This window comes from Lolium perenne, chromosome 7, assembly GCF_019359855.2.
Source record: "Lolium perenne isolate Kyuss_39 chromosome 7, Kyuss_2.0, whole genome shotgun sequence".
Lineage (NCBI taxonomy): Eukaryota > Viridiplantae > Streptophyta > Magnoliopsida > Poales > Poaceae > Lolium > Lolium perenne.
In genome coordinates this window covers 305,847,410-305,858,695 of record NC_067250.2, presented here as the reverse complement: position 1 = coordinate 305,858,695, position 11,286 = coordinate 305,847,410, and positions in this window count along the sequence as shown.

The window sequence follows — 11,286 nt, the reverse complement described above, 5'->3', positions numbered from 1 at the left end:
TTGCTCTCGCATAACAAGATTCAAGAAAGCAGGTTTAATTTCAAAGAATTCTGCTGTAGTAGCAGGTGGAGCAATAGGTGTGCATAAGAAATCATTATTATTTGTGGTTGTGAAGTCACACAACTTAGTATTTTCAGGGTTGGCCATTTTAGCAACAGTAAATAAAGCAAACTAGATAAAGTAAATGCAAGTAACTAATTTTTTTGTGTTTTTGATATAGCAAACAAGATAGCAAATAAAGTAAAACTAGCAACTAATTTTTTTGTATTTTGATTTAGTGCAGCAAACAAAGTAGTAAATAAAACTAAGCAAGACAAAAACAAAGTAAAGAGATTGAGAAGTGGAGACTCCCTTGCAGCGTGTCTTGATCTCCCCGGCAACGGCGCCAGGAAAAAGTCGCTTGATACGCGTTCAACACGCGTCCGTTGGGAACCCCAAGAGGAAGGTGTGATGCGTACAGCGGCAAGTTTCCCTCAGTATGAAACCAAGGTTATCGAACCAGTAGGAGCCAAGAAGCACGTTGAAGGTTGATGGCGGCGGGATGTAGTGCGGCGCAACACCAGAGATTCCGGCTCCAACGTGGAACCTGCACAACACAACCAAAGTACTTTGCCCCAACGAAAGGTTGAGGTTGTCAATCTCACCGGCTTGCTGTAACAAAGGATTAACCGTATTGTGTGGAAGATGATTGTTTGCAGAAAACAGTAGAACAAGTATTGCAGTAGATTGTATTTCAAGAAAGAGAATTGGACCGGGGTCCACAGTTCACTAGAGGTGTCTCTCCCATAAGATAAACAGCATGTTGGGTGAACAAATTACAGTTGGGCAATTGACAAATAAAGAGGGCATGACCATGCACATACATATCATGATGAGTATAGTGAGATTTAATTGGGCATTACGACAAAGTACATAGACCGCCATCCAACTACATCTATGCCTAAAAAGTCCACCTTCAGGTTATCATCCGAACCCCCTCCAGTATTAAGTTGCAAAGCAACAGACAATTGCATTAAGTATGGTGCGTAATGTAATCAACAACTACATCCTTAGACATAGCATCAATGTTTTATCCCTAGTGGCAACAGCACAACACAACCTTAGAACTTTCTATCACTGTCCCAGGTGTCAATGCAGGCATGAACCCACTATCGAGCATAAATACTCCCTCTTGGAGTTACAAGCATCTACTTGGCCAGAGCATCTACTAGTAACGGAGAGCATGCAAGATCATAAACAACACATAGATATAACTTTGATAATCAACATAACAAGTATTCTCTATTCATCGGATCCCAACAAACGCAACATATAGAATTACAGATAGATGATCTTGATCATGTTAGGCAGCTCACAAGATCCGACAATGATAGCACAATGGGGAGAAGACAACCATCTAGCTACTGCTATGGACCCATAGTCTAGGGGTAGACTACTCACACATCACTCCGGAGGCGACCATGACGGCGTAGAGTCCTCCGGGAGATGATTCCCCTCTCCGGCAGGGTGCCGGAGGCGATCTCCTGGATCCCCCGAGATGGGATCGGCGGCGGCGGCGTCTCTGGAAGGTTTTCCGTATCGTGGCTCTCGGTACTGGGGTTTTCGCAACGGAGGCTTTAAGTAGGCGGAAGGGCAGGTCAAGAGGCGGCACGGGGGCCCCACACCACAGGGCCGCGCAGCCAAGGGGGGGCCGCGCCGCCCTATGGTTTGGGCTCCTCGTGGCCCCACTTCTTCTCCTCTTCGGACATCTGGAAGCTTCGTGGCAAAATAGGCCCCTGGGCGTTGATTTCGTCCAATTCCGAGAATATTTCGTTACTAGGATTTCTGAAACCAAAAACAGCAGAAAACAGGAACTGGCACTTCGGCATCTTGTTAATAGGTTAGTTCCAGAAAATGCACGAATATGACATAAAGTGTGCATAAAACATGTAGATAACATCAATAATGTGGCATGGAACATAAGAAATTATCGATACGTCGGAGACGTATCAGATACCAAAACAATCAGCTGCCATTTTATTGGCTATCCTGAAAAATCAAAAGGTTATCGTTTCTACTGTCCAGAGAAATACACAAAGTTTGTGGAAACGAGACATGCTGTCTTCTTAGAAGACGGAATGATGAGGGGAGCATGGTAGCTCCGAAAATTGATCTTGAGGAGAAAAGGGTGCATGCACCTAATCCGATGACTCAGGAGCCATTTTTTCGCTACCATGTGCGCCTGTACCGATGATCCCTGCGATTGTAGTGCAAGCGCCTGTTGTGACTCCACCCATGACAACGATGAGTGAAAGTTCGGAACCTGTCCGTCAGGAGCCGAACGAACCATTTGTTGAGCATGAAATGGGAGCAACAACAGCCACCTCCTGAAAAGTACAAAGCACGACTTGTGGCAAAAGGATTTACACAAAGAGAAGGGATAGATTACAATGAGACATTTTCTCCGGTCTCATGTGTAAGGATTCCTTCAGAATAATCGTGGCACTAGTTGCACATTTTGATTTAGAGTTGCATCAAATCGATGTAAAGATGGCATTTCTAAACAGAGATTTAGAAGAAAATGTCTACATGAAACAACCCAAGGATTTTATCATGGAAGGCAAGGAAGAAATGGGATGCCGCCTAAAGAAATCCATTTATGGATTAAAAGCAAGCCTCCAGAGAGTGGTATCTAAAGTTTAATGAAACAATTACGAGATTTGGATTTAAAGAAAATATTGAGGACAATTGCGTTTATGCAAAGTTTAAAAGTGGGATATATATTTTCCTAATCTTGTATGTGGATGATATTCTGCTTGCAAGCAGTGATGTTAGTCTACTGCAAGAGACAAAGAAGTTCTTGTCCTCAAATTTTGATATGAAAGATCTTGGTGAAGCGTCATATGTTTTGGGCATAGAAATTCACCGAGATAGAAACAATGGAGTATTAGGACTATCGCAAAAGGCTTATTTAGAAAAGATTCTAAGTAAGTATAATATGCATAAGTGCAGTGCCACACCTGCCCCTATAGTCAAGGGCGACAGTTTTGGAAAACATCAAAGTCCCCAAAATCAATACGAGCTCGATCAAATGAAAGCGGTTCCATATGCTTCGGCTATTGGAAGCCTACAGTATGCACAAGTGTGCACTCGCCCTGACTTAGCATTTATCACCGGAGTACTCGGTAGATATCAAGAAAATCCAGGTTTTGAACACTGGAAAATGGTAAAGAAGGCATTGCGTTATGTGAAAGGCACAAAGAACTACATGCTAACATACAGAAGATCTGATTCCCTAGAAATAAGAGGGTATTCAGATGCAGATTTTGCGGGGGATAAAGATGATAGAAAATCCACATCTGGATATGTATTCACCCTCGCAGGGGGAGCTATTTCGTGGAGAAGCTCCAAACATACCATAGTTGCATCATCCACGATGTATGCAGAATTTATAGCATGTTATGAAGCCACGGGGCAGGCATTATGGTTAAAGAAATTTATACCCGACTTGAAAGTGGTAGATTGTATTGACAAACCACTAAAGATGTACTGCGACAATGAGCCTGCAGTATTTTATGCTCACAACAACAAGTCGAGTACAGCTACGAAACCGATTGAGGTTAAGTATTATGTTGTGAAACACAAGGTCCAGGATCAAACTATAAGTCTCGAGCATATAAGGACAAAAGATATTCTTGCGGATCCGCTAACGAAAGGCTTACCACCCAGCGTGTTCAAGGAGCACGTAGCCGGCATGGGTTTAAGGGAAAGTCTTACCTATCCTGGATCATAAGTGGTCCAAAAGTAAAAGAATTTGTTTCAAAACAGAGAAGTGTATTGTGGCTGTCTGATTCTATCGGCAATAGAGCTGTGACGATGAAACATGCCCTATGGACTGATCCAAAATGAAACGAATAAAGTGAAAGTATAAAGTTAAAAGAAAAGTTGAGATCAAGGGGGAGAATGTTAGGATTGATCTCCACCGCACCAGAGCCCAACGGCTCTGGCACGACCCCTTGACCTCGTCCGCGCCCTGATCGGGGGCGCCCAACCGTTCGCTGGTTGGTGGGCCCCTGTCGCCTGCACTATATAGAGTGGTGGGGGCCGGTGGCACAGATCACGAGGTTGCCATGAGCTGCCACTCGCCCCACCAGACGACCCACTGATTAGGGTTAGTGCAGTGCCGACGGGAAGCTCCGCCGCCACCTCTCTCGCTCGACCTCATGCCGATCGCCATCGCCATCACCACCATGTCGACTCCGACGGGTTCCTCCTCCAAGTAACAAGGTAAACCTCACAGTGCAAGTACATTCTTTACAGAGAAAGTGAGTTCCGGCATCAGATCTACAACTAGTCGATCTAGCGGAATCAACAATATTTCAGGTTCAGGATCCCAGATGTTCGTTCAGTTCTAGACCAAGTTAAACCCAAGTTGATCAAATGGTAATTAAACCTACTAAATCAGCATGTCTCGCCGATGCTTAGGCACTAAATCATCAGGTATATATTAACAAATTTAAACCACCAATGCTATGTTGGAACAAACCCTAGCACACTTAGTCTGTGTGAATGTACAACCCGACAGTTCGGACCAATTAATTCCTCATGGACGCGACCCCCAATCATAAAATGGGTCCCACATCGGACATGGTCCAACAAAGTGGTATCTAGACGATGAGGGTAGAAATTTATGGACCTCTCATACCCAGTACGCAGACCATATTGGCCAGGGACATTTCAGATGGAATGTTCCCATACCAAAGCCACATCGGCCACATTTTCCTTTGGTTGTGTCTAAGGGCATCTCCAGTTGCGCGACGCATTTCGGACGTTCAAACGGACGCGTCATGTCCGTTTGCGTCGGGTCAAATGGTCGAAAGTGTACGGGTGTCCGTTTGCGTCGGGGTGGCTCCAGCGGCATGACGCATAATTTTTTTTTCATTCATACGCCATAATTTACATGATAATAAAAAGGAGATAAAAAAGCCAGAAAGGGGTGCTAAAATAGGCGCTGTCTACTGGTCGTCGTCGCTGACGAGGTCAATCAGCTGCGGCGTCGGCCATGGAAGCTCGTACGCCGGCGGTGGAGGAGGTACCACCGCACAGGCAGGAGGCTGTGGCCAGGGATCCCACGCTGGAGCAGCAGGCGGAGCGCGGACGTTGAAACGCGTCGGCGTGGCCGGAGGAGTCGCCGGCCTCCCCTGCGCGAGCGCTGACTCGCGGAGCTGGATTGCGAGCCCATCCCACAAAGCGAGCTCGTTGAGCTTGTCCTGCTCGATGTTGGCGAGTGCCATGGCAATGGCCTCCTCCTCTGAAATGTCTGGCGGCTGGTTCTCCGGATCCCACGCCGGTCCACCGTCGTCGTGGTCGTACTGCGGCATGGTCACGTCGCCGTCCTCGTCCTCGTCGCCGTCCTCGTCCGCGTCCTCGTGGTCGTTCTCTTCTTCTTCGGTGGCGATCTCGCGCTCGAAGTAGTCTACGTCCGCGAGGTAGGCAGCGCGGCGCCGCGCGTCGAACTCCCACGCCCCGAAGGAAGTCCAGTTGTAGGAGTTTAGCGCGTACGCCGGATCCTCCCGCGGATCCGGCGGCAACACCGCGCGGCGGCGCCGCACCTCGTCGCGCCGCTCTCGGCCCGAGCGCGGCACGGGGGGACCGGCACGCGCCGCGAGTTCAGGTACCAGCCCCTCCCGGCAAGTTCGCGTCCGGCCATGGTACCGGCCGGTTTTCCTCCCATAGCTGCCGGGCGAGGTCAACGCAGACGTACCGGCCGACCCGTGCTTTCTTGCCGGAACGCGAGCCGCTAGCCTCTTGGTCGTTCTTCGTCTTCCGGAACGGCCAGCATTTCTTCCCCATGGCGTCCGCGTGGTGGCTACTGTGGGATTTTGCCAATGATTTTGGTCGGGGAAATGGCTGCCGGCTGCGTCCCTTTAAGAGGCCATCTCGCCTTCAATGGCCTGCCAGTGCAATGCCTACTAGCTGCGCACGCTCGCGGAAGCCGAGGCACGCCATTAACGCGGCCCCTGCAAAGGCTGCAGCGCGCCGCCCAGAAGTAATACCGCGGAAGACGAAGCAGTTGTGCCGCTGCCAGGCGGGCCCGGTGGGGAAGCGAGCGGACACTTTGCGCGTCCGCGGAGTGTCCGCCGAGACGCAAACCTGGCGCATATTTGGGCCAGGTTTGCGTCTCCGCGGACGGCCCGGTCACTTTGCGTCGCCCCGCTGGAACAGGCTCCAGACGCATTTCCGGTCACGGCGGACACAAACGGTCGCTCAGCGTCCGTTTGCGTTGCTCCACTGGAGATGCCCTAATGTGAGCAGCTTAAAAACACATTCGTGGGTTCCTTACACAAACAACCACTCCACACTAACTACCGCATAACCCTAACTATCACAGCGTCACTCCCTACTCGCATATCCAACTTAAGCCTAGTTGCCACTCCTCAGTCCTCACTCTGATAACCTGCCACCCTCTTGCCGCCCCAATGACTCATCGCTGCGACACGCGAGTGGCTCCCAACGATGTCCATGCATGTCATCGCATTAGCCAGAAACGTCGTCTGCTCCTTTGTTGACACTTGCACCCTCGCATGGTGTGCCACTCCGATTCCCCCCCCACCCCCCATACGATGCCACCATCTCCTCCGCCGGTCTTGGTGCCTAAAGCCAAGAATGAGGACGTGTTTGTGCTTGGACTCGGACAAAGCTAAAACAGGTTGTGTCATACTAGATAACACGTGGTTACGTAACTATTAATTACTAGTTAAATCCTAGCCACAAATTTTAGATGATACTATGGGTGATGAGGCTTAATGTGATGGCTCTATGAGAGTTCTTAGTATAAGATATACTGTATATTGTAGTGTCTGGGTTAAATAATCTTGCAGTGACTACTTATATGTAGCTAAATATAGGGTTAAACTCTCATACTATGTTACTTGTTCAATCTAGGGTTCAGATCTAGTTATTGGTTTATATTTGCGATTACTAGTCAAGATATATTTACTTGTTATATAGATGCATGTAAAATGCATACATAAACTTTGTCCTTTATCATATTGAATTCCCACATATTTGAAACATATATGATGTTATTACCATGTTTTACATTGATTTATGTAGATTTACCAATGATCCCCTTTATTTGGTTTATAACTCTGCAAAACAGAAAACCCATGATTTGCGTACTTTTTACTTTCAGAGACCTATACGGAGTTCAATTGACCTGTGATTTTTGGACCGTCACTTTTTCATCGGGAGAAGCACCCTGGAGCTTTGGAAGAGGCCTGGATGGGCCTGAGGCCCAAAAGAGCACAGGTGGCGCGTCCAAACATATAGGGCGTGCCACCCATGCTCTTTCGACCGTCGATCGTCGAATTGATTTGATTCTTTCGCCCACCGACGTATTTTGACCAAAAAATCACTATATATATATGGCCTCGAAGAGTTTTCGATAGGAGAGCGTCGTAGAAGATAGAAACACGAAAACAACGGCCTGCAGATGAGAAGAATTGATGGGGAAACTCCGCTAGGATCACCACCGGAGGGATCTCCACCTTCTCCAACATCTTCATCAACATCACCGTGATCAAGGGGAGTAGTCCAACTCTGGACTGCAGGTTTGTGGTAGTAGCTTGATCTATTTCTGTCATGTTCTTCATGGTTCTTAGTGCCATATGAGCTGCCTCACATGATTATGTCCATATTTGTAATACATATGTGGTGGATCCTTATTATATGATGTTGTGCTGTGAGATCTGGTCGTATTATGTGTAAGATGTATTAATAGATGCATATTATGTACCCGTTCTTAAGTATTTATTCTGATCCAACATATATGCAAGAGCGTGTGTGGGGTGATGTGTGTATTAGATGGAGTAGCATGGTTTTAGTGATGGAATAGTGACAACAAATTAATGATCTATTATGGATTTGCCTTTTTTTTTGCTACCCAACTAGGGATAAAGTGAATGCATGTGCTATGTTAGTCACGTGACAAAAGTGATGATCTATTTGTTCAAGATAGCATATTTGATATTCAAACATCATGTTAAAATACTTATCATGTTAAAATACTTATGGCTATACTCTGTTAATTCTTGATATAAGATTGCATGTTGTTTTCCTTTTCTTGTGGAGTATAAGAGAGATGTGTTGCATCATCTCTATGGAACGTGATGCTCATATAAATGCTTATCTTACTCATATTATTATTTTGGATCCTTATATCTCATTGATTAATTACTATTTGTACACTACAACGTAAAAGAGAGAATAGTCAAGTGAACCCCTGAACTTTGGTTCACTTTTTATCATAAGAGAAACACCGTTATCTTGCTTTTATCTTGTTTTCTATTTGTTGCACTATTTTAATATGAAAATACAAAAATATTTAGTTTACTTATTTGCATCCAAAACACCAAAAACAATCAATCCTTTTACAATTTTTACTTAGTTACTTTATTTTATCTAGTTTTACTCGCTTTATTTTTACTTGTGTTTTATATACTTACACGAAAACTTGTGATTGACAACCACACGGTGGAGTTGTGATTGACAACCACACGGTGAAGTTGGAGACACAAGGCTTTTATTTTACTTTCCAGGATTGCTAGAAGATGAGAGAAGAGAATACTATTTGCTCAGTTCCCCGAGAGTTTGATTTAAACCCTCGAGTCACCCTTGTGGGGAAAATACTTGTTATGGTAACGCTCTGCACTTGGAGTCCCAACAACATCATACACATAGTTACAAATTTGTATACTTTATATTGTGGTTTTAATTAATCTATGGATACTAGTTATATCTAGCTAAATTCTTCTAAATTTGTATATTGTGGTATCTACTTGCAAGTACTTGTTAAATCTAGCGTGGAGATCTTGGTTGTATCTTGATTTGAATGTGTTCTGTTTTGATGAAGTACTTTAATTAAATTATTGATTGTGTGTTGCTTACTTATTTATAGGAAATTTTCTTACTTATGCATTCCAAGATTACTTATAATGTGCTTTGTTTAGATTGTTGATCATGTGATGCTTAGTTTTGCAATTCTATAAATTTGGATTACTTATGGATTTCTAGATTATTTTTTGTGAGCCGTTGTTTAGCTTATTGACAATGTGCTTCTTGCTTGTGCATTTTCAGATTATTGCTATGTTTACTTATGCATTTCTAAGATTTTTCTACTTTCTTGTCAAAAGTCCTTTAGAGCAAAGTAGAAGAAGGAGGAGCTCCTCCTGGCCCCTCTCGTCAATCCAACGAATCCAACGATGGTGGTGTATTTTTAGTCTGCATAGTTCACATAGAAAACTGCTATTGTTTCCGATTAATGTTGGTTATGTATGTCACCAGGGAAACATGTGTATTTTTATAGGGTTGACCATTTTCTCACGTGGACAATGGCGTATAAACCATTTTCGTAGGTGCCCAGATCAGTGATAGGAATATAGTCATGGAGCCCAAAACCGTGGCCAAAGCTTGGCTAGGCCGTGTTCCATGTGTCACTTGGTACTAGTGCAATTTGGCCTGCTTATATTTTATTAGGGTCGTCCTACAGTTTTCATAAATATAAAAACTTGATGTTGTGAAAGTACTTGTAATATATCATACGCATATGATTTATGTGTATCCAATGTGATTATTTTTAGAGATATTACTAGGAATCGAGTACATCTCAAAGCCAGTCCATAATCAACAGGAAAAAAACATTATTTCCTCTTAATTAACAGGGCTTCCGTGGGAGCCTTTTGTCGCGGGCGCGCCTGCACCCGCGACAAATGGCCTGGCCACGTCGCCGGAAACCATGTGGAGCGCGCGGAGGCTTTTGTCGCGGCCTTTTGTCGCGGGCCGTATTACGACCCGCGACAAAAGGGGTAGGAGCGCCCTTTTGTCGCGGGTCGTAATACGGCCCGCGACAAAATGTCCCCCCTATATATATAGAAGCAGCCAGCCACCCCCCCCCCCCCCACCGCATTTTTTACTTGGTGGTGAAGGTGGAGGTGTATGCTAGCTCATTTTTTCTACATGTGCACAAGAGGTGTTTGATGGAATGCTTGTGAGAGGGATGCCACTTGGTTTTATTTGATAAGATTTCTCCTCTTTTTGATCCAAAAAGGTTAGCAACTATTTTCTCGACTATATATATATGCATAGTCCGTACAATACTAATTTTAGCAAGGTGATTGCATCTGATACATATATAATTGTACTTATGATGCAGATGAGTCATCCATGGATGTACGGTAACCGATGTGCTCCCGCTTTCAGAGAGGGCGTGAATTCTTTCCTGCTTGTGGCCGAGGCCAACAAGTCGAAGCAAGGTTTTATGTGCTGTCCATGTCTAAAATGTAAGAACGAGAAGGATTACTCTTGCTCAAGAGATATTAAGAGCCACCTGCTTCGGTTTGGGTTCATGTCCAGCTATAATGTTTGGACCAAGCACGGAGAAGAAGGGGTTATGATGGAAGACGGCGATGAGGAAGAAGATAATGATGAGAAGTACCGATCTATGTTCTCTGAATGCTTTGATACCGCAATGGACGACAATGAAGAAGAAGGAGGTGAAGAACAGGCATCAGATGATCCTGTTGATGATGATCTTCGTCGGGCCATTTCTGATGCAAGAAGTGTAAGGGTATATTGCCCCTATGTGTGGTTTTGGTAATCAATGACAACCCCTATGGACTAATATTTTCATTGAGTTTATATGAAGGAATATTCCATAGGTACTACTTGTTCTCCATGTGTTGGATTTAAGTATGGATGCCATGAAGATAAAGATATACCTTGTGTATTGGCATCAAGATCATCGATTTGAAGATACATATGTGATATGATCAAGAAGAAGAAATGAAGATGGAGTTCTTATGTGGAACTCAATATTAGCCATGCTCTATCCAATGAGATAAGCAATGAATGATCAAGATCTTGAGAGCTTGATTCCAAGTGAAGAATTCTTTATACACCTCAAGATAGTATGATAGAGTATGAGAAGATACAAGGTTGAGTTGGGCAAGTTCAAGTTGAGCATCTTGAGTGGATCACATACTTGAAGCTTGCCGTCCATTTGGTGATAATGGACTTGTGAAGATGTGCATCAATAGAGCTTTCCCATCATGGTGTATGGGGGAGCATTTGTGAGTCTTCACGAAGCAACGATGATCAAGTGAGGCATTCCGGCTTGAGTGAAGCTTGAAGAGTTATCATCAAGATCAAGCGGGATGCGCAAGGCAAAGGTATGACCTTGATAGGTTTTCCTTTTACCGGTCTCGAGGTGGTTGATGGGAGACCGGATTATAGGATAGATAGCCGCAC